At 44.2% G+C, this 27,494-nt stretch overlaps 2 protein-coding genes across 3 annotated transcripts in view; one reads left to right on the plus strand and one right to left on the minus strand.

Moving 5' to 3' along the window:
* Positions 1 to 27,494, minus strand: part of TOGARAM1 (TOG array regulator of axonemal microtubules 1) — an 846,610-nt gene that overhangs the window by 359,428 nt on the left and 459,688 nt on the right. The window lies entirely within an intron of this gene.
* The window catches only part of LOC146799375 (endogenous retrovirus group 3 member 1 Env polyprotein-like), a 149,782-nt gene that overhangs the window by 89,860 nt on the left and 32,428 nt on the right, over positions 1 to 27,494 (plus strand). The window lies entirely within an intron of this gene.

Consider the following 27,494-nt stretch of genomic DNA (forward strand, 5'->3'; position numbering starts at 1 on the left):
TATGCAACTGTGGCTAACTGCGTGTACCTCCTTATCATTTGAACAACGGGATAGCTGCATCCTAGTTTTTTCATGCTAACCATTTAACTTGAAAGGAAGTATAACCAATTTAAAACAAGGGCCACTTAGAAAAGTAAGGTTAAAGGTTAAATAAAAATTAACTGATTTATGGTTAGCGTGCAGTTTTACACAAAAGCTGGCCTACAGCCTCATCTTGGTAAAACATTTATGTCTACAGCATTCTTTGTTTACTGCCCTTCACATAAGATAACACAGATGCATCCTATGGAAATAAGACTCAAGCCTGGATCTATAAATTACATTAAATTAGTTAAAAGTATAAGATAATGTCACAAGATGAGGTGCACTAGCGCCACGGACTAGTTTATTAAAGTACCGTCCGCACCCGTGCCAAATATCAGAACACCACAGAGATAAGGAGGGAATAGAACAATCAGAAGCATATTACCAAATTCACAAGTACATATGTTACAATCTTCAAAATAAAAAGGAGAATCAAAAGCAATGAGCATCCAACAGTAAGAACATTGATAAGGATAACTTACTTATTAAAGTTAATTATAAAAAGTAAAAGGGCTTCTAGCAAATCCATGTCTAGAAAATCTTTGCAACAATAAATCAAATGTAGTAGACAATCTGAGAAGAAAGCAAACAATGAAACCTGAAACTGATGGAGAATAGCATGACCGAAGTGAGACACATCTCGAAAATTAAATCAGGGCAACAAAGGAGTGCAAAGAGACCCCTTTTTCAGCTTCTCAAATGTCCAGAATATGCATGCCGACCAACAAGAAGAAGTTGTGCACTGTTTTGCAGGAGCTAACTAGAATCAAAGTTTCAAAGATTATTATTTCAGCTTTCTGCCATACAATAAAAAAATAATAAAGTGATCAATAAATACATAAAATCAAATAAAACAATCTCCTATTATTCACATTGGCCTACAAAGTACAAACAGTAGAGACAGTAGCACCCATAGGACCCGCAGTTTCAAGTTGACACCCATAAAGTGCAAGTGCATGAACAATAATAACAATAAAGAGCGTAGGCACTATGATATCCACAACAATCTTTTGACTTACAATAACGGATAAGCACTCACTAAAGTCCTAAAGTCACATAAAACGACAATCTCCTATCAGCCACGTGAGCTATACAATAGAAACAATAGAGTCCATTGGGGCAGCAACTACCAGTCGACATCTCCACAGGGTGCAAATGCACAGATCATAATGAAGAACAAAGGCACCATGACATCCACAACTATCTGCATTCCTGTTAGAACCTAATCAGATTCCTGGTGCGGCTTACAGCCCTCATGTGTGGCCAAGCGGCCCACAGGTATTAGGCAACTGAGTTAAAAATACATTTGTCTGTTCTAAAGCAGAACGGTAGAACACATTTAATCTCAAATTCTAAAAAAAGATGTAAAGCCCATTTTTACGTGCTAAGACTTATATAGTATAATAGATTGTTCTTCGTCACAATATTCGTCACCTATTGGAAGCCATGAACATATAACTAAGTATTCCCTTGTCAGCAAGGTGCCAAATCTAAACTTAGTATAAAGTATGTGTTTTTGTTCATGATAAATCAAATATAAATATAACATGCAGACTGGATCATGTCCGTTACTAAAATAATGCCCAATTAAACTTTCAGATCTAATTAGGGAACGTTTTCTCTCCTGCCTGATCTCACAGAAGCACTCCTTAACAATTTTTACCATGTCCAGCCTTACGGTGCTCGAGTCAGACCAAAGGAACCCTAACTGCGATTCTACTAATAGGCATATTACATGGAAAAGTCAGGTATTTTTATTGTGAGCGCTGGCATGATTAACATTTTCCAAAGATTTTAAGTAGACTGTTCTCTTGAGGTTCAAGACAGCTCTAATCCAACATAATACTGGTTGTAGAGCTGCTTCTTCTGCTATTGGCGTGAGGCTGAGTTCTACGTAAAGTGCTAACTAGGGAGTGTCGGGCTCAGTCTTAACAGGTATCTAAGAACATTATTCTCACCCACTTGTAGTGGGTGTAAGTTGCCATACCCCCAAAGTGCTGCTACCACCTTCTGTCTATAGATTTGGAGATAGATGCTGATAATCTTGGCGGCAACAGCCTGGTATCTACATTTTTAAAATGCCCTGGAAAACTGGTTTAAAGATTTTAGTTGCCTTCAACATGTGACTCTTCCATTGTAGTTTCTGAGTGAACCGTATCTGCAGATAATTGAACGGCTTAACAGGCTCTAAGAGCTCCCCATAGATCTTCGTCTTCCTCTTAAGATTGAACAATGGTCTCAACACCAAACTCTTACAAATAATCTGCAAACTTCCATAGTAAACTGTGGATTACATTTTCTGTCTGTGCCAAGAGGACTACATCATCAGCAAATAGTAGTATGGGAACATCAATGTGATCTTTAAGCCGATATTTCACTAAATCATATAGGTAAAGACTAAAGAGCAAAGGGGCTAACACGCACCCCTGGTCGACGTCCTTTTCAACAGGGAAGGTTTCAGTGCACTCGCCTCTTGGTCCGTACCGGACCCTGGCTGTGTTATTCTTATGAAGCGCAATTATTGCATGCACTAGTGTGATATCAACCCCTTGCACTACCAGAGACCTCCATAAGTTTATCCGGCCTACAAGATCAACAGCTGCCTTGGAATCAATGAAGATTAAGCATAGTGAAGATTTCCTTTTAATTGTATACTTATATGAGATCATATACAGGTGTATTGCTTGATCAATAGTCTCAACCAATGCTCAAAAGCTGGCCTGGGTCTCTACTAATATATTCCGATTGTCCACCCAGCCTTGCAATCTATTTAAAAGGACTTTTCCAAAAAGATTTCCTGACCTATCTAGAAGAGAGATTGAGCGATAATTCGAAGGACTACCTTGATCACCTTTCTTAAATAATAGAATCTGAAGTAGAGAACAGTGTAATAAGAGCAGATCTGTCTAGACTCATCGACTAGGCTTTCTTCCTATCCTCAAAGACCTCAAACAACTATTTCACCACTTTGCACTCTTGAGCAAGAACCCTATACTAGCAGAACACTTTTGAGGTTTATGCGAATCAAGACCTTCACTACTGTGACAAGAAGGGGGAAGAAAACTTTTTTGGCTCATGTAGGATTCAATCACCAATTTATGACGGATGTCTTAACATCAAGGACTACTTTTATTAAATCAAAACACAGCAAACCAAGGGGTTTAACAGAGAGTCTTCAGTCCCATCTGGCTGATGTTATTGCTACCAGAAAGAGCGTCTCAGCATAGGGGCTTATCAGAGAATGCATCACACAATACAGCTGAAAACTAACCATTCACTTTTCCAATATTTACTATCCCTAGACAGAGAAACAGCACGCTCTAAAATCTTCTGAGAAAAGTGATGGTCTTAAGGACAGCATGTGCCAAAGAACACTATTTCTCCTCAACAACAAGTTACCTACCTTCTGTAATGCTTATTCTAAGGATGTCTTCTTCGTAAACATTACTCATTTTGGAAATGTAATCAGGCATCAAACTAAATACCGGAAACTTTAGCAATTACATGTATGTATTCATATAGTATTTTTATCACGCAAAGCATGCCAAAAGGCAGCGGTGCTCCTTACAGGATAAAAGACAAACAATGTCAAGGACAAAAGTTTGTGGGCGTTTAGTACATTATGTTGTAGTGTTCTTTAAAGAGGTGTGTCTTCAACTCTTTCTTTAATTAAAGCAGCGTGGAGCAGTCTGATGGAACAGGGATGTTGTTCCAGATTCTGAGTGCATCGATGGAAAAGGCCCATGGTCCTATTGTTTTTACACTTCTTAGTCAGCAGTCTGATGGTGTCCTGGCTGCGGATGTGCCGAGAACCACCAGAGATGGTGAGCTGATCTGCAGCTGATTTTGAAGATGATGCAGTTCTGCAAGGGGAGCCAACGGAGTTCTAACTGGATGGGGTGGTTATGTGATCACATTTCATTGGGCCCTGGATGAGATGTACTGAGGCGTGTAGGATGCCATAAGAAGAGTGCACGGCCACTAATAAAGTGAAAGCGTGGCATGGGCGCTTTTACAAAAAAAAAATCTGCTTGTCAACTTGACAAACAGATCCTTTTTTTTGTCAAAGCGCTGCAGTTTCACTTTAATGTCGGCCACGCCCCTTTGTTTAGACACGGCTTGTCTAAAGAAAGGGGCGCAGCCTCCATAAATGTGAAAGCGCCGAATGAGCGCTAGCTAGTAAACAAAAGTCTTGTATTTGCGAGAGTTTAAGCTATGGTATTGCCTATAGCTTAAACTCTCGTAAATGTGAGACTTATTGCATTGCAAATGCTTGTTTTACGATTGCAGTTTTGTAAAAAAACTGCACAAACACACATGCTTTATTCATGACAAATACTTTTTTGGTTCACCATAATGATTCCCACTGCTTTATTGGGTCACCATAAGGATTTTAAATGTTTTATTGGTTTCTACAATAATGACAATGACTTCTAAATATGTTGAATTACGAAAAGCTGATTGAACTCACTTGATATGATTGGGTGATCCCTCTAAAAGGTCACCAGTGGTTACACAATGTCATCTATGTTATGTTCCATCTACCGATGTACATATTTGTAAATTACTGCATAGTATTCAGTGGTGTATGTATGCGTGTGTAATAAATGTAATTCTTTTTCTAAAGAAAAAGTACTGACTGGACAATCCTTTGAGCAGTCTTCGGATTGCTTCGCTTCGCTATCCGGTCAGAGTCAAGCACTACAATGAGATGTTTGCTTTCCGGTAAGGACAATTGTGGACCTATTACTTGTGCAGGCCACACATCTAATAGCCCAATTTCCTACAGTCACTAATAGATCAGATCTAGTGGGAACCCTCTAGAGGAGGTCGTCCCACCACCAGTGTTCAGAGGTCCACCTCTTGGGTCAATCCGTGCTCGGTGCAACCTCAAGACCAAGCCAAAGCCGCAACAAGGTTTGTGCATCGTCGTAATGTGAGGGCTGGAGAAAAGACAGAACCAGGCCCAATAAGCCAGTAGCCCGCCAGCCCCAAAGTCAAAGGGCCAGTATATCTATATGCCAGCTTACGGGAAAGGGTTAAGTATCCCATCTTGGCAATAGAGGACTGTCCTTCAACACGACCCAAGGTGTAGGGGTTGTCGTCTTATCGTGTAACAGCTCAGTTCACCTGCAAGAGAGGATCTTACCAATAAGTGCCACAGATGGGTGTAGGGCCAAGAGAGAACCAAGTGTCATACACTTTCAATAGATCACAAGGGAAATAGTCAGGCTGAGTATTCAACCTACCACAACCTTGGAGCAAGTGGTTCAATCGTCGTACAGAACTAGCCCTGTTGCTCCCCAGCTTTTGTTTATCTCTTTAGAGGTGGGGGTTGTTATGCCAGAAAACATGACAGTATCTTAACACAAAGTTCACGACTAAATGAGACCGTGAAATGTAACAATCTGTAAATGACATAGGCCTTATCTTTTATATTGACAGCCCTTCAAAACAAACAGCCAGAGAGTCCAAGGCCCGGAGTCTGCAAAGGACACCTTCAGTATTCCTCTGGCATATGGATGTTGAGTGGCAACTGCCGTTGAACGTCCATAGGTTTTGTGCGGCAGCTAGCGTCGCCATTCACCTTCTGGTAATATGCGATGCAAGCAGACTTTGCGCCTGCTTGCAATGCCCCGTGGTTGCCTAGCGCCTGCTGTCACAGCCCTCTTCACCTCACTGGGAGGCTAGTGCTGAGAGCCAGCACGCGGAGGAGACTTGAACAGCCACACAAGCCAAGCAGGAGAAGTGGGGTGGGGTTTGGGATAAAGGGTAGAAGAGGCAGTTCATAAATCTAAACCTCCGGGTGTGGAACCATTAATCTAGTTAGCTGCATGCAGAGCACCACCTCCACACCATCCTATTCCTCGCTCCTCTAGCTACACAGAGGGTCAGGGCGCAGCCGTCATGAATCCGGTCCAAGAGGGCAGCAAATCACCAAAGTCAACCCACCCTGCTCCAGTCTCACCACAAGCAAAGATAGGGTCCTCGAAGGGCAATATGTAGTTCTCAGCATACTCCGCATATTGAGCGGATAAGTGGGGCTTGATAACTGTGGCAATCATCTTGGGCGGCTAAGTCACAACTCAGATTTAGATGAATTAAAGTGGTATAGAACAGCCTCAAGAATACCACCACTTGGATTAACTGAATTAAGCTGGTCTTAGTCACATCGGGACCAATCTTTGTAAGGTTATACAAATTAAAGTGGGCCATTTTTACATCTTCAAATATCTGAAGGCCAAATATACATTTGAGTCAAGTATTAATTTCCACTTTCCTGATAGGTGCATCCTTTGCTATAAGCCAGTCAAAACCTAAGGATGAAGAATGTTTCATCCCAATTAACAAGATTGTCATTTTTCAGGCATGTATTCAAAGGTAGAAGTTAACCCGAAAAGAGGTAATGGAGGATTTGATGCAATGTCATTCGGATTCAATAGGATTTAGTGGTATCCCTGTACATTTGAAACCACAGGAAACAAGTCACAATTAAAGCATACCTAGTATGAACTAGGCAACAAGAGAGATAAGGCTGACCTCTGGTGAAACCACACAAACGCCCACCAGGAGAAGATAAAAACCCTCCCCTCATGGACACGCTCAGCCTGATCTACCAAGAATGATGGAATCCAGGTCAATGACGTACTCCACCCTCCAATGTCCAATAGCTGTTGCAACCGTTGCCATAGCAGCCCAAGGATACAGGGTTCAAATGGCAAGTAAAAGTTCAGTCAGACAAGAGCAGCTGGACAACTTTGGCCCTGATGACCTAATTGTTGTCTGTTAACTAAAACTATTGTCTATGCCTCCCGCCAAGGCCGGTAGTCTGACTGCAAGACTGAAAACAATGCATTGGTGTCAAAGTAATCATGTAAATGACATATAAAGACTTGAACAGTATTTTTTAGTAAGGGATGGTATTGTCAAAATTGGACCGTAATTCAGAGAACTGGTTTCTAAATCTGCCTTTTTTGTAGAATGTAGCAAAATAGTGCTTTTCAATGCAGTAGGATACACACATCTTAGAAGAAATACATTCACCAGACATGAAATGAAGGATGACATAGAAACAATGTTCTTTTTAACATCATAAGCAGAAAAAGTATTGGTTTTCTCCCAGAAGGCTTCAGTTTTGCAACACAAAGAATAATATTTTCCGGTGACGCCAAGATAAAACAAATGAATTCAGTTTTACGGGTGTCTCTACATCATTAAGTTGAAATACTCTTACTAGAAAATACGAATAAAGGCTCAGCTTCGATTTTACCTCACAAGTCTGCACTTTATCAGATGAAAAAATGGTCCAAAAGATCACAGAGGTCCTTTGAAAGAATTCAACATACTCATATTGAAAGTAGGCAAGTCAATTCTTGTTATTGTTTGAATAATTCTGGCACAGAATTACGGAGTTATAAATCCACTAGTGATAACGTATGCATTTTTTGTTTATATTTTTTTTAAATGTTGACGCACAGGGATTTTACAAACTTGTTTATCTGGATATAATTTAATGTTGACCCATCTTCCTTCGAAATGCCTACTCTAGACATTTAGGATACCATCTATTTCTCAAAAACGAATTAACTAAAATATTTTTAAATGCTAGTTACACTGAAGACGCACAAGTAATACACAGTAACATTCACATTCAACTAAACCTCTGTATTTAAATAAGCAAATAGGAGGAATGAATTTAAATGAATAAAGCTGCTAAACCTAAAGTCTGATTACAATTACTAGTGGGCAGTAAATTGGCATGCAAAATTTGCATTACAGGTTGTAACAGTGAACCAGTAGTGTGCAATTAGGAGTTGTACGATAATGACATGGGGAATTACCGTGTGGAATCAGATTTTCTGGTCTAAAACCACAAAGAATTCCTAATTCCCAATTTCATCTGGTTTTATACATATACATTTTCCACCTGCACATGTGGTAACTGTATGCTGGGTCGGGGTGGAGTAACTGTAAGTGGGGGAAAATCGGGGGAAAGGGGCTTGGTTGCTCCATGTGATTTTACCAAGCGAATTTACCACACAGAAAAATATGGTCCAGTACCCAAGTAAACGGGGTGAAGGAGCAGATCTCCATATGGTAATTCAGCTCCACCAGACTCAAATTCAGGGCCCTTATGTATGTATACTCACTCACCAACAACTCAATTATGCAATGGAAATTTTTCACTGATGATCTACAGTTAATCGAAGCCAGTTGAGAGGTACTGTTTACCCTGGCAGATACGACAGGTCATCTCAAGTGATTTGGTGACAGCAGTGACTGGTTTTACACAAGACAGGATTATAAACTCACAGGTAAGGTGTCTGGCCGGGCTTCCAGCATCAAAGTGAAACATTGCCCTCAGATTCATGCCTTTGATAGACAACACAGAGATACATTTTTACTTCCGGCAAGATAGAAGACGGAAGGGCAGCAGCATCCAATATGGGTCTAGACATGGAAAGTGTGACGGGCTTCACACTGGAGATGTTGACAGATATTGAAGAGGGAACCCAGTGCTTGGCAGCAGACAGTGCCACTCTCCACCTATCATTTGGAGCAGAGCAGTGGCAGACTGATGATACTCAGACCCAGGAGACATGAGCAAAGACAATGTCCTCCGTGATAACATCCACAGAAAATTGGATGTGATGGACCAAAGAATGCAAGTCTTGGAAGAGAAGCTGAACATCGTGCAAACACACCTTGGGGACAACGAACAAAGGATCCACATAATAGAAGCTAGGCAAGATAAGGTGAAACAAGCCATGCAGTGTCTTTGATACAACTGAGCAAAGAGCACCAATTTTACAACCTGTGCCACCATCTGCTGCATTGAGAAGCGTATAAATTTGCATCGATCCAACGCAATTCTCTTCTTGAATGGAAGTCGGGCGATGAGACAAACCTAGTGCAGACAATTGATACATATCTCCAGCAAATGACTCAACCTAATGTAGTGGAGGACCACGTGGGGCCATATTCGGCATTCTGATATTTCCTACCTTCACAGTATGACTTGTGCCTTTTTTCCCTAGCAGCTGGTTTGTACATCTCCTTATAAGACCTGGTACTGTTAAATAAATTCAGGTAGAAGAAAAAGTTACTTACCTTCGGTAACAATATTTCTAGTGGATAAATGATCTTACAAAACATTCCTCACTTTATGTATACTCATTTTCCAGGCTTCCAAATGGTCCGCAAATCAAAACTTTACACTAGAAGGGACTTTCTGGATCTGCAAGAGGGTGCCATGCAGCACCAGTCATGTCTTTAGTGATGACATCACTAGAGTATATTAAGCGCCAACTAGCTCATGGGCATCTGATCCTGATATTTTTTCCAGGTACCATTGAGAAGTGTGAAGAGTAAGGAGAGAAACCGAGACAGCTGCAATAAATACAGCATACATATGTCTGTAACGGGATGCTTTTACAATGAGCTGAGAAAGCAGCCACAGTCCTTGTGGAATGAGCACTAAGGCCAGGGCACTGCAGATCATGATACAGAGGGTGACCTAACGTGAAGCGGTGCATTTGGTCACCACCATGTCATTTTTAGCTCTAGTAAATCCCTAAAAAAAGGTGATCAATAACTCTTTATTGACATATGTGGTAATGTAGTGTAACCCCTATGCAGAAATTGGTCCTACTTGGTTGGATGCGGAGGTGGAAAGAAAGATGGAATACAAATAAAACACAGCCAGAGCAATTGGTTTGCTTTTAACTGGGGCTACCATCAAGTCCTGCTGTCCAAGGTATACCTATAAATATTTGAAAGGCAAGATTTAAAAGGACCAATGCCTTTCACTCGCCACTGCACAAACCTGTTCCTGCAGCTCACATAAGCGGTTTTGGAGGCAAGCATTCCGGCCCCCAAAATGACATCTGTGACCTCATTAAAAAGAAGGTACAATTACCCCAGCTGGCACCGATCAATCACTACATGTATGGCCGCAGTGTCTGGGGACTGGGGTTTAGGAACAGACTATCCTGAGGCAAGAGCAGATCAGTCTGAACAACAGGGAAAGAGCTGGCCACATGCAGAGTGCCAACAGATTAGGGTACCATATCTTTATTGCACAATGTGGAGCAATCATAATTAGCCCTTCCACACATTCCACCGTAATTGATGACATTGACGGTAACACATAGAGCTGGCACTGAGACTAGCTGAACCTGAATACATCCAGCATCTATCTGGCAGGTTGTGCATGGCACACAAATGAGGACACTTCTGCTTCTGAGACATGGAAAACAGATCCACAAATTCAAACCCTAATCTGGAAAAGATCGCCTTCATTATCTCAGAGAGCAGTACTCTCTCATGGTAGTCCACTGAGGACATCAGTTTTCAAACTAAGGAGGTTTGTGAGATGTACCGCTACTCATCAGACTCATCAATCTCCTATATCAACAGGTGAATTGTCTCCCAACGTGTCTACAACCCCACACTGCCCTGTTTGTTAATGTAATGATGAAAAGTTGTGTTATCTGACAGAATCTGAACTATGCCCCCTGCAACGAAAGTGAATAAGGCAAGATGGACAGTCTGCAGCTGCAGCAGACTTTAATGTAGGTGCTGTTCCAACATAGACCACAGGCACCATGCACCACCTTTGCCCAGATAAGCACTCTGGCCCACTGAGGGGACATCCCCATGGTCATGGTAGCAGTTGAAGACTGACAGGCCAACCCCTCAAAGTCCATGTCCCCGAAACCATAACACAAAGTATTTGCATATGCCCTGCACTCCTGATTGAGCTATGGCAACGTCTGCACCACTTCTTCAAAGCGTTGGCAGTCTGAATATGCTGTAACAGCGTGCTTTAAAGGGAGTATTATAAGATTAAACATGCAGACCATTAGATTCCAGATACAAGCTGGAAACAAACTGCAACAAGCACGTTAGCATTGGTACCATCACTTTCGGCCGTGATTTTAAGATTGGTTTTAAAGATGAACTTTTAAGATCTATTTTTTCTTTTTATTGTAATTCTAATGCAATGGTTTTTATTGACTGAGCATATATAATATTTGAATTTTAAGGTTGGAAAGGTACATCCACCAATGCAGATCCTGATGCAGACTGGAAGATCCTCACCTCGGGTGAGTTCTAGAAATATTCTTTAATTCCAAATAGCCTCTCACATTAAAGGGCATGTCCATGAGCATGCCAATGCAGCTTGACAGCCGTACCCATAGACTGAGAAACAGTGTCTGCCGAGTCATAGCCACACTTTATCATTCCCCCAGGTCAGAGAATGGCTTCTTCATATAATCTGGAAGGTAGATAGTCCCACGTTTTTCCAGATCCCATAAGGCATGGGCCCAGCAGCCAAAAAGCCAGCAGCATTAGATGTGTGAAGACCCAAGCTGCTGCAGGAAAACACTTTGTGACCAAAGTGTCAAGGTGTTTGGGTCTGGGGAGCCATAAGAAAGGTGTTGGGTATCCGCTTCAAAAATAATTTTGGAAAAATGCAAGTCACCCAGAGCTGGTCAAAGGCATCTGGTGATCTACCTACTGAAAAGGGATTTCCCCATGCAGCCATTACCAAAATTATAGGGAACCAAAGACTACGCAGAATCTGTGGATTGCAAGCTTTCTGTCAGAATTCAATACTTCACTTCTGTAGAAGGCAAATTCAATTAACAAGCCTCTGCTGCCTCAAAGAAAGAGCTATTTACCTTAAAGAACACCTTTTCTAGTAGAGACTATCTAGGTGCAGATTCCTCACCTTTCGAATATTCCCCAGGCTTCAGAATGGATTCAGAAGCTATTCCGTAGTACCTTTGTGCACCCGGAGGGTGGAGCCATGCAGCACCACACTGATGCTGTTCCACTCCAGAAATGATTGGGGGCTGATTTAGGTGCCACACACTGGCGTCAGTTGGTTTTGAGACTGTCTGCGCCCCAGAAGCAGAGCCCCAAGAGGAATTCAGTAGACAGCGTGCAGATCCCTAGACTTGGGATATTAATGAATAGTCAAAACACAGAACAGGAAAGATGGGAAGGCCGGTGAAGAATCTGCAGTAACAGAGTCTCTACCAGAACGAGCGTTATAGGAGGTAAGTAACTTGCTCTTCCAATGGAGATTTCTAGTGGCAGATTACTCACCTTTTAAATAGACACTTAGGCATAACCGATTCAGAGTTAGGTTTGTGAATGAACTCAAACCAAAATTGTCCTCCAGAATCGAGTCGGCAAAATGCCCCTCCCAGCTAACCTGACGTACAAGTTACTAACCTTCGGTAATACATTACCTGGTGCAAACTCTATCCAGCCTCCGACTCTTTACCTTAGAATTGTCCCCAGGCATCCGACTGGATACAGACATTTTTCGTGAGCAGTACCCCTGCATGCCGGTAGGTGACATAGTTCGGCTCTGCGTGCTTTCATCAGTGAATTGACCTGCACAGTGCCTATAAAGGTGCTACCCCACCACACAGACATCAGATTCTTTTCATGACTGTCCTGTTGAAACAAATTCACACTAAAAAGCTCTACAAGACTGAACAGGCAAATTGCCCATCCCTACAGACCTGACTGTCCAGGCTATAGGACATGGTATACTAGTGCAAAGATGCCCACATCGCAGATGCCCAGAACTGGAACTCTGCATGCTAACACAGTGGTTGCAGCCTTGGCTCTGGTGAAATGAGCATGCAACCTCTCAGGTACTGCTTCTTGGCCATGATCTTTCTTTCTGTGATTGCTAGGCAATATGCCATCACTTCAACCAATTGAAGGTTGTTTGCTTCTACCTCATATTGTGGCGACATATTTAATCCACTTATCAGCCTGAATGTGATTCTTTGTATGGTTATTTGGCATACCATCTAGATTCTTTATTAATTATCAATATTTCTAAGCGTTCTGTTGTGTTACCCAATTATCTATATCATATCATTTCCTCGTTTGAAGATTCTCATTTACTTCCCAGAATTATCTTTCATATGATTATTAATCTTTCAGCATTCCAACTTAGCCTAACTTGCCAGAAAGTTAATGGTAATTCTCAAGTGAGCTGATATTAATATATTTTTGCCCCTAATTGGTTTGTTAAACCAGCTGTACTTATGAATTTTCACCAACTCAATAGGCAGACGCCCAAGGATAAAATCAAGTCTACTCTGAGAAGCAGAACATCTCTTGAAAAAACGTGATACTAACATAGACAATGCTGACAAATCAACTCCTGATTATCAGGAGTGATTTAAATGTAGTTCATCTAGAGCTCCACACAGTTTTAAGATTTAAAGGTTTATTCTATCCAGAAGATTCTCAGAACACTTAAAGAATTTAAGGGACAGTGTCCATTCTATAGTACTGATTGTATTCTAAAAGTGAAGTTTATATACGCTCCATGGCAATCACTCGCTACGCTACTTACTATTTGAAATCAACTTATATGATAGAATATTTTCAGGATTACAAGCATGTAATCCAAATTATTACCATTCCTCAAAGATAGTGGGGTGGTTGTGCCGGTATATAATATCTCTCATTAAGACACCTCAATGGGAGAAATGGTATCTCCCTATACATCCCCATTCTCTGTCCCAGATGATTAGAATGAAGGATGTGTTCATTTCAGGAATTACCAAGTGAAAATCAATTATATCACTTTCTTTAGTGCTGGTCGTTCCGAGGTCCAAGTTACCATTAAAGTCCACTATCAAGATAACTCTAATAAGTATATTCTTATCCATGCTTCTCTGAAGTGCTGTTAGCAATGATTTCTGAATGTGTCTTTTTCTTTCTCTATCTGGGGAAGTATATACATTTTTCAGGAATACTTAGTTAATTTGTAGGGTGGGGATTGTTTGCATCTATTCCCAAACTTAGGACATAATCAGTGGGTACCTTGACTATTGTTACTGATAAACCCATCTAGTTATGATATAGGAGTCCAAACTGTCTCAAAGCATTCCTTGCCTATTTATCTGGTAGCTGGCAGATGTAATGAAAAATAGCCATCTATGTCTACGTTATGTTTTGACCATGTTTGCTACATGACAATGTTGCTATTTTTTTAACATATTACCTCTACATAATACAAAATTCATTTGATTTCATTTTTGATCTCACCAGCTCCTTGGGAAGCTGGGGATATCAAGTACAAAGAGCTCTTCTGTCAGTTAGAAGCAAAACTACTTCAGAAAACATCACCATAACTTCCAGTAAGAAGTAAATACCACCACCAGGTTAACAAGCTGCTTCCTTACCCTAAATTGACCAGAAATGCTAGCTCATTACTCTATTTGATTTGTTTACTTTAATTTCTTAACACATTACTTACTAGACAAACGCTATGCATTATGGACAGTTCTACCGTCTAATGATTCATAGGGATAGAGGTCCTGAAGAAAGCCTTCTGACCCCTGCAGGAGCACACATAGAAAACAAATATATTTTACTTATAAATAAGTTCTCCTGATGTGTTAAGTATATGTTGGGTGCCCCAATACAAGGCAATTTTAGCTCACTTTCTTGATCCCTTACACTTCCCACTTAGTATCAATACCTCAACAGTTCACCTTAATTTACGTTTGACCAGTTGCCACATCACTTTACATACCTACTAAATTAGAATTATTATCTAATTGAACCAGCCAATGTTACATGACACTACATAGAGGTGAGAAGGGGCCCAGTTATGAAACATGCCACCCTAGAGTGAGTGAGAGTCCAGCGTTCTTTAAAATAATACTTCCTATGACACCCACACTTGTTAGGTCATAAAGGACCTCACATCCTATCTTGCTAAGTAATACTAAGGTAGGTTTTAGGGGACCCACATGGCCTGTGTACCAGAGACTTGGTTATTTAACTTCAATCTTCTTCCTCTGCTAATTGTTCTGTTGAAAGGCTCATCAGTGACACAGTACTTGCTTTTTCCTAGCACAGCATCTTTATATCTCCAAGTTACCTTAGACACACTCTTTTCAGAACGGTTATTGGCATCAATAATATTGAAGAAAATTAGAAATTATCCTCCAATGTTCTAAACCCACAGAGATAGTGCTGATAGTGTCAATGAATGCAAATTACAAAATAGCTAGCAAAGTGTTAGCAGATCGACTACACAGTGCACTCAACCATCGGGTTCACCCAATACAGAATGGCTTTATACCAACAAGGTCAACCTCTCTTAATATCCGAAGGTTATTAAGGATTATGAATGCAGTGCCGGGACACTGGCTGTGTTAATCCTTGATCAACAGCCTAGACTGGCCCTACCTCTTTGAAGTCCTTCATCAATTCGGATTTGGGCCCAAATGTAGTCACAAAATCAGTCTCATTTATACCACACCTATGGCTAGGATCAACTTACTCACTTATGCCTTCTACCCCTCCTGGGGTACAGGTGATGAACTAGGACTCTCCAGCCATCTCTGTCATGGGTATTTTTTTCAATCGGACTCCAGGTGTACCCCATCTCCTTGAAGTGAGCCTCGAGGTCTCAGCGCCAGGTGTTTCTTGGCCTTCCACTTATCTTTTTCCCTTGAGGGTTCGAGGTCAGGGCTTGCCTGGTGGTGTTTGATGTGCACTTGCAGAGTGTGTGACCTATCCATATCCAGCATCAGCATCATGATTTGTTTCGTAGCAATGAGTTAGAAAGTCTGCTGCCATAGGTCGTTTTTGCTTATTCTGTTTGGCCAGCAGATTTGGAGGATTTTCCTCAGACAGGTTTTCATGAAGGTCTGGAATTTGTTGATGGTGGTCACTGTTGTCTTCCAAGTTTCTGCTCCATATAGAAGGACTGATTTTACGCCGGTGCTAAAAAGTCTGATCTTGGTTTGCAGCGTTTTGTCCTTGTACCACCAGATCTTCTTTAGATGAATGAAGGCAGCCCTTGCTGTGCAGATTCTTGCCTCGTGTCTGCATCTGTGCAGCCCTGCTTGTCTATGACACTGCCCAGGTAGGTAAAGGCCTCAACCTCTTCCAGTGCTAGAATCAAGCTTTAAGTAGTAAATCTCTGTAGGAAGCTGACTTTTTAATGTAGTGCACCAAAATGAGGTACACTTGGGAGAAGAGTTGGCCTAACGACTAGGGCGGTCGACCTCGAATATGGGGAACCGGGTTCGAGTGTCGGCAATGACGATGAACATCCTGTGATTCTGGGCAAATCACTTAATTTCCTCGTGCCCAACAAAAAAACATTTTAAAAAAAATGAATGTGTCCTCATGTAATGCAACTGGTGCTATGTAAAGCGCTCTGATACCCGATTCGGGTCAAGTTCGCGCTATATAAAACTCTGTAAAATATATATATATTTTTTAAATACACTTTATAGAAAGCCCAGATGACCTTTGCTGGTTTACAGGGCTTAAATTAATAATCCCAAATACTCTCTTTGTGGCAGTATGGGCGAGCAGTTTAGGCTCATCAGAGGGCAGGGTTAAGCATTTGTTGTACGTACAGAGTCAATAACCGAGACACACAGTAAAGAAGAAACTTAAGACCAATTTAGAAAAATAATTGATTTTTCAATAATTTCAGACTCCAAAATCATCAGAATCAGTTAAGCACTTTAGACGTTGTCGATTTTTACAGTAATAACAGTAGAAAATGACAGCTGTCAGATCTGAGGTATGAGCCTCGAATGTGGTAATGTTATCCTATGGGAGAAACACTCACTGCATAGGTACAATTACAGACTGCTTACAGGACTGTTATTCTGGGGTGTCAGGGTGCAGAGGTGCTGTATGCGGTAGTAGCCACGAACGCTTCACGCTAAAGTCAAAGGGAAAAGTACTTGTAAGAAAAAGGATGCCAGTGGGGACTAGGGGACCAGTACAGCAGAACCCAAGGGGGGGGCTGGGCCCTTGAGGGTCTCAGGACCACAGAATCACCATAGGTTTAGTTGAGCTCGGGCTGGGGAGTTTGTGTGCTGAGGTGTTTTGTACAGCAGGTCGGTGAGTTAGAGGCTCTCATGGTTCTTGGTGTACCTGTGGAAGAGGGTAAAGAAAGACAACAGGGCCACTCTTGGTGTGGAGCTGGCCTCTCTCGAAGTCCCTCAATATGCAGGTATGTTTTGGCGGTGGTGTTGTTCAGAATGAGAACAAACAAGCCTTGGTGCTTGCAACTGGCTCCCGTAACCCCGATATTGGTGCTGGGGAGCTCCTGGAGGGTCTAGCAACTCAGTACTCGCTGGGGAGCTGGGGCTGACCTCTGGAAGCCTAGAAGTCCTTCTTCTGGGGCGCTACTCCCTCGGTAGGCCTGGGGGTCGAACCAACGCTGTACCGGGCAGATGCCGCCAGTGCCTACTGGTGCAGGGAATCGGCTCCTCCACTCCATGGGAAATTTTGCTGGGTTGATGAAGTAATGGGCAGACCTCTAAGGGTTTGGGGAGTCTGTTCTGCTTCCAGAAGAGTCAGTCTCAGTGATTTTCGGGAGAGCAGTCAGGCAGGGTTTGTGCCAAGTTCGGAGCTGGTACACAGTTCTCATGTCTTTGGCTCTTCTTGATCCTTTTTCTTCTTTCAGGCAGACAAATCTGAGTTCCTGATGTCAGGGGGGCTACCTCAATATTAAATTAAGGAGCATTAAAGGGAGTGAAGGGTAGTAGTTAATGGGCTACTTACCCCTGGGGTCGCTACAATTGCTACATGACCACTTCCTGTGGGAGTGGGAATAACCCTGTCCCAGTGTTCCTAATGCCACCAAAATCAAGTATCCTTTCTTTCGTGAAGCGCATTACGTAGCCCACCTTAGGAGTGCGACTAGTCTGGAGGTGCAACACGCCTCATTACATAGCTAATTTCCAGCCTGTCCTGGTGCCAAATGGGAACCAGGGCAGCGGGTGGGGTTCTCCAAGTCTGAAGACAGCCAGGGTCGCATATCAATGGTGACAGAGGCTTTAAAAAATCTGGCCTTGGTATGCATATTCACTAGTCATCCTGTTGGAGGAGGTGAGAACACCTTCTCCGGAGCAGGCATTGTTTCCTGACCTCAGAGAGTGCTGGCTTTCAACTACGGGGGTCAGAATCTCCTCCGTGCAGGCAGGCTGGACGTTACCAATCAGCCAGCATGCTAGAAGACTGGTAGGGTTCAGGGGGCTCTTCTAAGGTGCCCTCTGGGCGCCTGCCATAATAAATACAATGCTGGAATTAGTATGGATTTATTAAGACAAGGTGTTTGATACCAAACACCATAGGCTTCAGTGAAGCCATTGTGTAGCTAGGTAACTCATAATGCCCAGTGACCAGTACATACCATAAGATGGTTTCCCTGTTCACTTGCAATATCTAGCAATGAAACTAGACATAACAGGGGCATATCTGCTCATGCAGATATGTTCTCACATAAAATATAATGCACCCTGCCTTAGGGCTCCAAGGCCTGCTGCAGGGGTGACTTAACATAGATTATATGCAGTGACTTTGTCATGGCACACAGTGAGTGAGCCATGTCGTGTTTTCACATATGGTTTGCACCATGTCAGGCAACCTGCAATGCCCGTCTGCATGCAATTTGTGTGGGAGTCCCTTAAGGTGGCATAATGCATGCTGCAGCCCTTAGGGACCATCTTTAGTACCCATGTCTTAGGTACAAGGGGTACCATGTATGGTACTTACAGGGGTGCTAAAGAGTGCCCATTGTAGCACAATTAGACAATTCTACCTTGTTTTTAGGTTAAAAAAAAAGTATTGGTGCCAGGGTTAGTAGGGAACCAGTGCACAGCAGTCAAAAAACATCAGTACGAGTGGCAAAAAGTGGGGCTGACGGTGACAAAAAAGCGCGCTTTCCCACACTTGCCTCCGAAAATGGTCGGTAAGGGGGCCAGTCAAGATTCCCCGCTTTCCCCCTGGTATTCACCCTCTCAATGGAACTCCTTATTTTTTCCTTAAATCACTTTATTGGGGAAGCAATCCAGCCTTGGATTGATTCAGCGGTGATGCTTTGGGAGATTGTATATTAATATCCCAATGCAATTTGCTACATAAATCTACAACTTCCACTAGCAGGTTGTCTGTTTTGATATAATATAACAGATTATTGTGGACTTTCTAGCATGCCATGTAACATGTACCTAGTCCATTTTTAAAGGTGGCTACTAAGTCTCACGCAGTCGCATTCTTCAAGCCCACATCTAAAAGAACGTTGTCTGTGGACGAACAATGCAAAGCATTTCTTATGTTAAAAGGTTTTTGGTTGAAGAAGGGGCCAAGCGACCATGTCCTCTTGTCTACTCCCACGACTGAAAACGCTGAGCTGTCAACGTTTTCATACATGTTACTGCTACTACCGACAGCTACCGACAGCTGCTAATAATTCTGTACTTTTAAGTTATAAACCCTTCACTCTTGCCAAAATCTAGGCGCTTTTTCCCTTATTAGGGTGATGTGTTTTATTCAATATGTTGAAAAACTGGTATGTTTCTTTTAGGGAAGCTTTTTTCTCATAACTTGGTCGGTTTTACCTATTTTTCATTGACTTTGTAACCTTTAACGTTTTTTCCTATGCTTTCTCACAATAACTTTTCAAATGCAGACTCTATTTCACTTTACTGTGGGACAGATTCTTCTCCAACTAATGTATTCTCCCTCTGATATATACCTCCAAATGAATTAAGCCCATATATGTTTGAGGTGAAATTAACATTATTAGTCTCCTTTTTGAGGGGAACGTTTATGCTGTTCGGAATCTGTAAGACCTCAGAGTAGTCCTTAGTTCAGTCACCTATAATTGAGTGCAGGATGCTTGGCAAAGCTCCCAACTACTCTATGATGGTGTTACAAAAATAATGCTGCACTACTCTATTGTTGATGTGTTGGAGGTAATTTCCATATTCCAAATATCATTTGTGGATTTTAAAGCACCAATTTTTTAGCATGTCACGTAACATTTATCTGGTCCACTTTTAAATACATCTTTTATTGACTTTAAACAAAGCTGTGAACAATACAAGATTAGGTATTTGTAAGGGTCAAGCATGGAAATCGTATATAAACTTGAAGCATGGATCCCTCCTCCCACCCTCACAAACGTAGTCACCAGAGTCCAAGTGAATAGAACCACAAAAGTAAATAAGCTGTACACCCACACTATCAGCTCCTTAAACCCCAGAATTTCATATGCTTTTTGACACACAACCTCTCTACTTATATATCTCCTTTTCGGTGTTGCAGCAGAAGTTCATACCTCTCTACCATATAGACAGTGTCAGAGTCGTCGGTGACCGTCAGGGCTGAGCAATGTCCCGTTTTTCTAAGTACCACTCTAGGATCCAACTCAGCTGCTACCTGCAGCGTGTGCACGATCTGCTCATGGATTGAGAACCAGTAACATGTATGACCAAATAACGTGATAAAAGGACCCTGTTGGTACTGCCCAGATTTCTCTAGAATGCGATCAGGCCCGGCAATTTCAGGGGAAGGGCAGCCCAACTAGCAAGTTCTACACATGTGCGGTTCAGGATTGCTGAAATGCGAGGTCCCATGCTATCTTTGGGTCACATGTAAAGTGAACGCAGAGATATTTAAAGGGGCCCAAGGTAACCCTCGGTCAGGTCTCAAATTGTGGCGAAAGGGAGGGGGGAGTGGGAGCAGGCTGCCAAATGTATGAATGAGGACTCGCCATATATCGCCAACATTATAATGCGGCATGACAGAGTCGTCTTGGGAGACTGCTGATAAAGCAGCACATCATCCGCATAGAGTGCTACTCTATCCTCTTGGTGCAAGGGCCAGGAGAAGCCCTGAATCTGGGCATCTATTCTAATCCAGTTTGCTAGGGATTTGATCACCAAAGCAAAAAGCAACGGGGACAGAGGGCAGACCTGCCTTTTGTTAGCTGAATAGGTAATGGCTTGGAAAATGTCCCATTGACCTGGACCCTCGTCACGGGGAAGTCGTATAATGCCTCAATTAAAGCAAGGAACCTGTCGGGGCTTTACCTTCCCGGGTAGCGTAAAGAAGGACGTGAGACTAGGGAATATCTTGTCTTCATTTTATTTTAGGGCGTAACAAATAATACGGGGTTTTCACTGTCCCCCAAGTCCGTAACGACAGAGTTCTGGCCTCCAAATTTCTCAGGGGTCGTCTGTCTTCTATGGTCCCCAGCGTCTCCTGGTTGCTTCACCGGTAGGGACGTAGACTCCGTACATATAAATAAACAAAAAAAAGAAGTTCGCCTCAGTCTCAGGAAAAGAGCGTGGGGTAGGGCTTGTGTGGGACACCGCAGCAAGGAGGTAGTGCGCAAGTTCAAGAACAGCCAACACGATAGAAATGCCCCAGGACAGTAGCCGTAGATGAACCGTCTACTGACTACCAGGAGGTGTCCCCCTCTTTTATCAAGACCTGCCGCCCTGGACCCAGGATACGGTGTCGTACCTGTTGAAGCCAGGAACCTCCCGGTCCCTGGCAGGGCGCTGCGTGGTTCCCGCCTCCTGGCTCCTTCGCCGGCTCCTCTCCGCCTTCGCTTGTCCGCAGCTTCTCGGTCTCCTCGTTCCACTCGCCTTCGCCTCGGTCGGTCTCCTCTCCTCACGTCTCTGGCGTCTCTTCTGCTTCCGCGTCGGCTCGTTTTCCCGTGTATCTCAGCCAATCCGGAGCGCCGTCGTCATAGGGGGCGTGTCCGTCATCCGCCGTGGAGGCCGATTCCTGAAAGGGCCAGCGCTTCATTACTTCTTCCGACGGAATCAGTGACGTACCTGTTCTGGCCTCCGGGGGCTGTGGAGCACAAGAGGGAGGTGACAGGGGTGAGTCCGGGGTCACATGCCGAGGGACAGGTAGCACCTCCCGACAGAACCCCAGCCCAAAGTTTATGCAGCGGAGAATATGCAATAGAAGGAGCCAGTAGACCATATCAAAGGCTTTTTCATAGTCAACAAGGGCATGCGCAGCTGGGCCTGGTAAGTGGTCAGTGTGAGAAAGTGCTGTCTGGAGTCTACGCAGACAATGGTGTATGCTCCTACTTGGCATAAAGCCAGTTTGATCTTCATGGATCAATGTCCAGACTACAGTAGCCAGTCACATGGTCATTATCTTTGCCAATATTTTGGATTCCATATTTAACAAGGAAATGGGCCGGTAGGAGGCACAGAGCATCTGTGCCCTACCTGGCTTAAGGAGGGAGATAATGGTGGCCAACCAGAGATCAGAAGGCAGAGTTTTGGTGCGCCTATCATCCTCAAATTGGAGGAGCAGGTGGGGGGCTAGAAAGGAGGAGAATGTCTTGAAGAATTCCGCCAGAAAGCTGCTTTGGCCACGCCTTTTCCCGAACTGAGAGAAAGAGATGACTGTCTGCACCTTTTTTAGCGTAAATAGCTCATCTAGCGCAGAGTGGTGGGACCATAACAGAAAATGGATTGGAAGGTCGGGCGCTGTAAGTTTGGTATGTTCTAACAATTGCTGGAAGTTACAGCTATAGAGTAGGTGGTAATGTTCCGCGAACGTGGCAGTGATCTCGGTTGACTCTAATGTGAGATGACCCTCCTGGGACTTCACCGGTACAGTGGGGGGGCCCTCCTGCCGCTGGCACAGCCAGTATAGCAACTTACCTGCCTTATTACCATGTTCGTAGACCTAATACTGAGGTAAGGAAGCGGCTGAATCCAGGAGTCTGTCTCAGTGTTCTGCAGAGGTCCTTTAATCGCTGTCTATGGGCCGCTGATGATGGCGTCCCCACAGAACGTTACAGCATGAGTATTTGAGACTGCAAGAGTGTCAGATCTCGTTCCGTATCGCGTTCGCAACCATGGACTGCCGCCAAATATGTACCAAGAATCACGGTCTAAAATGTCTCCAATAAACACGTGGTGGAGGCCACTATATGTTTGTTTAAGTCAAAGTATTCCACAGTGAATGCTTTCAGGAGATCCACCAGATCGTCCTCTTCAGATCACAAGGTTTTGACCCACAAGATACCGACCGGGGTATGATCAGGCAGCCCTGGGGGGAGAACAAGGGTATGTTGCACAAGTGACACGGAGTCTTTGGGCAAAAAGAAACAGTCAAGGTAGGACTGTGTCTTATGGGAGGCTGAGCAGTGTGTGAACGCACGAGCCGAGGGGTGCCATCTACGCCATAAAGCTACTTGGCCCAGGGAGTGAATCCACCAATGGAGTGCCAGCGTTTGTGGGGGGAGGAGGATGCGTCAAGTGACCTGTTCATCATTGAGTTAAAGTCACCTCCCAGTATGAGAGTGCCCGGTTGTGCAGAAAGGTGTGCTAGCGTGGCAGTCACCAACGTTGGGGGCACGTATACATTGCCTATGGTACAAGGTCGCCCTCTAGTGTACATTCCAGAGAAGATAACGACCCTGGGTGTCCCAATGGGAGTTGACAACAAGTGGGCTTGAGTGATGTAAGAGTACTGCCGCCCCTCTTGTTACCCTGGTGAAGTTGGCGTGAAACAGCCTTGTTTAAATATAGAGCAAGGAAGGGACAGCCGACTCCCAACAGGTAGGTCTCATGGAGCAACAACACTGCCGGGGAATGGTGTTTAATGTAGCACAAAACTGCACCTCGTAACATTCCAGGTTAATCCTTCTATCGGAAGAGTGAAAGTAGGATTCGTGACTGTCCTCAATCCACTCCCACGCTCTGTCTGGGTAATAGGAAAAAAAATGTCTTTCACTGGAAGAGCACCTTCAATTTGACTGGGAGAAGGAGCACGCAGTGGAGACCCATGTCACAGAGCTTTTTCTGGTTCATAGGATTTCATTTGGGATTGGACTGACTTGGTATAATTCGGGAAAACAAGTAGTTTGGAAGATTCAAAGGGAGCAAATTGCGGCAGGGGCGTCAAGCGCAGCACCAGGTCCCGGTAGTTTAGAAATCTAGCAATAATAGCCCTCGTCAGGGCACCAAGCGGCGGGCACCATGATCGTGCTCTATGGAGGAGTCCAGTAACAAAAAATAAGGATACTTGGTCAGCAGGTAGGAAGTTCTGCAACCAGGTTTCAAGGAATATCTCCGGATTAGGCCCCTCCGCTCCCTCAGGAGAGCTCACGAAGCAGAGATTGTTGCGACGGGCGCAACCCTCTGAGTCGTCAACACGCAGTGCCATGTCTGATTTTGCAACGTGTAGAGTAGGGATTGTCCACTACAGTGCCTGCACTGTGTCCTCAAGGACCGAGATAGGCCCCTCTGCCTCGACTAGTCGTGCTACGCAAATCCCAAAGGAGAAGCAAGACATCCACCCAGACTTCCCCAATTTGAGTCTCTAAGGCAGACCTAGACTTCTGGATGGCAAGCAGTAAGGCAACATTCTCTACTGACTGCCCCTGCAACCAAGCCTCCATGGCTGAAGACTCCAACCCTTTAGAGGGTGTTGAATCCAGCTGAGGCAAGGATTTTGCATAATGATCAAGTTTTCTCAGCCTTGTAGCCAGTTTATCCTTGGCCATCACTGGAGTGCGGGGGGGGGGGGGGGGGCAAGGGTGCCGGGCCTGCCAGTCCCCCAAGCTAGGGCGGCACAAGCAGCACTAAACTCTGCCCACCCCACAGAAATCAGCTTGACAGCCACCAATGCCATGCTGGGCCTGCCAGACCCTTGTCCGAGACAGAACAAGCAGCCCCAGGTGCACAGGGCCCCCATTCACTTTGCAAGGGGTACCCCGCAGTGGGGGGTGAAATCGGCCACAGCAGCCCAGAAGCCTGGGCCCCGGCTGCGTCTATGCAGCTTTCAAGATGGCCCTGAAGGACCAGGAAGGACAGGTGCCCCAGGGAGGTCCAAAGGCTCAACTCGCTATTAGTCCCACTTAGGCCCGGCCAGTCAGGCACCCGGCACCTCTGTTTTTTCCCCAGGACCAGCCCACCACCTGAAGGGGTGCTCCTGTTGTCTTCTACCCCCTGGGGAGGGGCACCCATATCACACCAGGAAGGCCGCAACAGCTCCTCATGCGGCCTACCCCGTGCGTGCTCGCCATCTCCACGAAGCTGCCTCTTCCGTGACTGCATCCAATGGCACCTCAGGACAGGACAAACAAGTGTGTGCCAAGGGAGCGGACCGCCAACGCCGTGGCTGGGAAACAAGGAGACTGGGTCTGCCAGCAAGTAGCGCAGCCCCCACTGCCATGCCTCGGGACCGCACAGGGTCAAATGATCAAGCCTCCCCAAACCCTGATGCTCAGGGCAGGTCTAGAGTCCAACAGAGGCAAGCGGCCACCAGGACAGGGCCAGGCAGGGCCAGGATGCAGATGGATTAGAGGCGCCGTCTGGGAGTTCAATCACAATGAGCCCGTCATCTTGCGGCATCGGCCAGGCCCCCACATCTATTTTTTTTGATAAATTGGTGGCTAATGTCTGGACAAAGGTTTCCCATACATCCAACTTTGAAGAGTAGCTTTAAGTAACCTCTGAAAAGGGCTTCAATACTTTGGTCATTGAATTAGGAGTATGATGAAGTGCACCTTCCCTTCAATTGGCATACAATTCCCTGTGCCTGACCTTTCTTGGTTCAGTAGTTTTACCTCGTCTCACTTTAGTGAATCAGGGATATAAAATGAGTGTTCCCTACATTATTTAACACAACCAGAATTTCAATGTCTGACCCATAAATAGAAGTTGTCCCCGTTAGAGAAATTTCCCCAAATTCCCAAACCTTTTGGGATACTGCGATCAGTAATGACCAATGTATATTTAAATACAGCTCTAGCAATACATAGGATTTCTCCAATGCTGTTTATCTCGATTTTCAAGAATGATTGTGGTTCCACTATGTCCTTGTCCATATTAGCCTGACAATGGTTTACCTATTGGCAAAGTTTCAGCCCTTGCACTAGGCTCATGAATAGGCCTGGGCAAAATTAAACTTATGCTGGTGTAATTTAGGTATGTTGGTGTAATTCCGCGGTATCCGCCGGCGGGATTTCCAAGATGGTGGCGGGAGACGGACACCCGGAAGAGGGGGTCAGCGCTCTAGTTTCGAGCACGGAAACAACAGAGAGCGAGGAGGCGATTGGACACAGCTGCGGGAGAGAGGAGAAAAAAGCAGAGTTCCACGAGGAAGGAGAAAAAAAGAGAAAGACGGAGGAAAGGCGGCTGTCGAGACCCCAGGACCCAGAAGGCTACAGGGACCAGAACGAGAGCAGCGCGACGAGCAGGTCGGCGGGGAGCAGCAGACTAGCACCAGGAGGTACTGTGCAAGAGTCAAACCAGCCAGAAGGAGAGAAGGGCGGTGTGACTCCCCCAGCCACGACCCAGGAGGGTCGTGGCTTAAGGCAAGTACCGTTTTTTAACCTCTTCTCTCTGGGCAGTTGGAGGAAGGGCCACCTATAGGGCTCGGGACACGTTCTGCATGTGCAAGTACACTGAGCATTAATTAGGTGTGGGTACAGCAAGTCAGGGGTTGTGACTCGTGGTAAAGAGCCTGCACCCCTGGAAGAACTGAGAGCACCCTGGGTGAAGTTGACGGTTAACCATTACATTAAGCCAGCCAAACCGGCTCCTGACATGTTTTATATCTGTTTATTTTGAGGGACTTAGACCAATGCTCCTCTTCTCCTGGGACGGCTCAGAAACCGGACACTAAGGACCAGGAACCTGAAGGAAAGGAGTTCTCCTGGAGGGGCTCCAGTGAGGAAACTGACCCTACAAAAAGACACTAGTAAGTACCCTGTTAAGAGGAACCACAACCTTCCCCCCCCAATCCGTATCATACTCTTCTGACTGCTGTTACTTTACTCTAAGAAATAATCCATATACACCCAGTCTAAGAGTCCTATACGACCTGAGTGACCACAGTTGCATTACGCTTGTTATGGAATATTCCGCCATTACACTACTTTGTGTAATTACACACCATTAACTATAAAAATGTACAGTGAATGGCGCAATACTAGGCAATTAGTGCTACAAATTTACAGCAGACGTACAGGAACATCAACTCTTGCTTAAATGCATCTTTGAGACAAAAGTTGACACAAGGATACATTTCATGTTAAAACATAGCACAAAATGACAGATTTGCAATTTGCGTAATTTTGACAGAATGACGCATAATTACAAGAGAGCAAATTACGCTAAGTTTGCACACCACTACTCATGAATTAGAGCGGTAGTAATGATTATACTAGCCACATTTCCTGACATATGTGGTGAACCTAGATCAGGGAGTGAGCTAGAGTTGCAGATTTTCTCAATAAGGAAGTGTGAAGTACCAGAGTTTAAGGCACTAATAAGTTACCTATCTACATCTTTTTTCAGTTACACAGAGGTATGTGGCGGAGCTTTACATTTCTTATTATGGACCATAGGCTTTTGTTTTTGAGTGTGTCTGCCTCATATTTTATTGACTGGTGGCAAGACTACCCATAAAATACTTCATTAGGTTTAGGTAAGGAGTTCTATATTAATGGAGACAACAGTCTGAAAACATTTTTTTTGTGCAGGATCTCTGGCTGTCGAACTCCACCACCAGCCAGCCAGCATGTGAACAATGCACTGTCATGCATAGTCCGC

The sequence above is a fragment of the Triturus cristatus genome, chromosome 9 (assembly GCF_964204655.1).
Source record: "Triturus cristatus chromosome 9, aTriCri1.1, whole genome shotgun sequence".
Taxonomy (NCBI): Eukaryota; Metazoa; Chordata; class Amphibia; order Caudata; family Salamandridae; genus Triturus; species Triturus cristatus.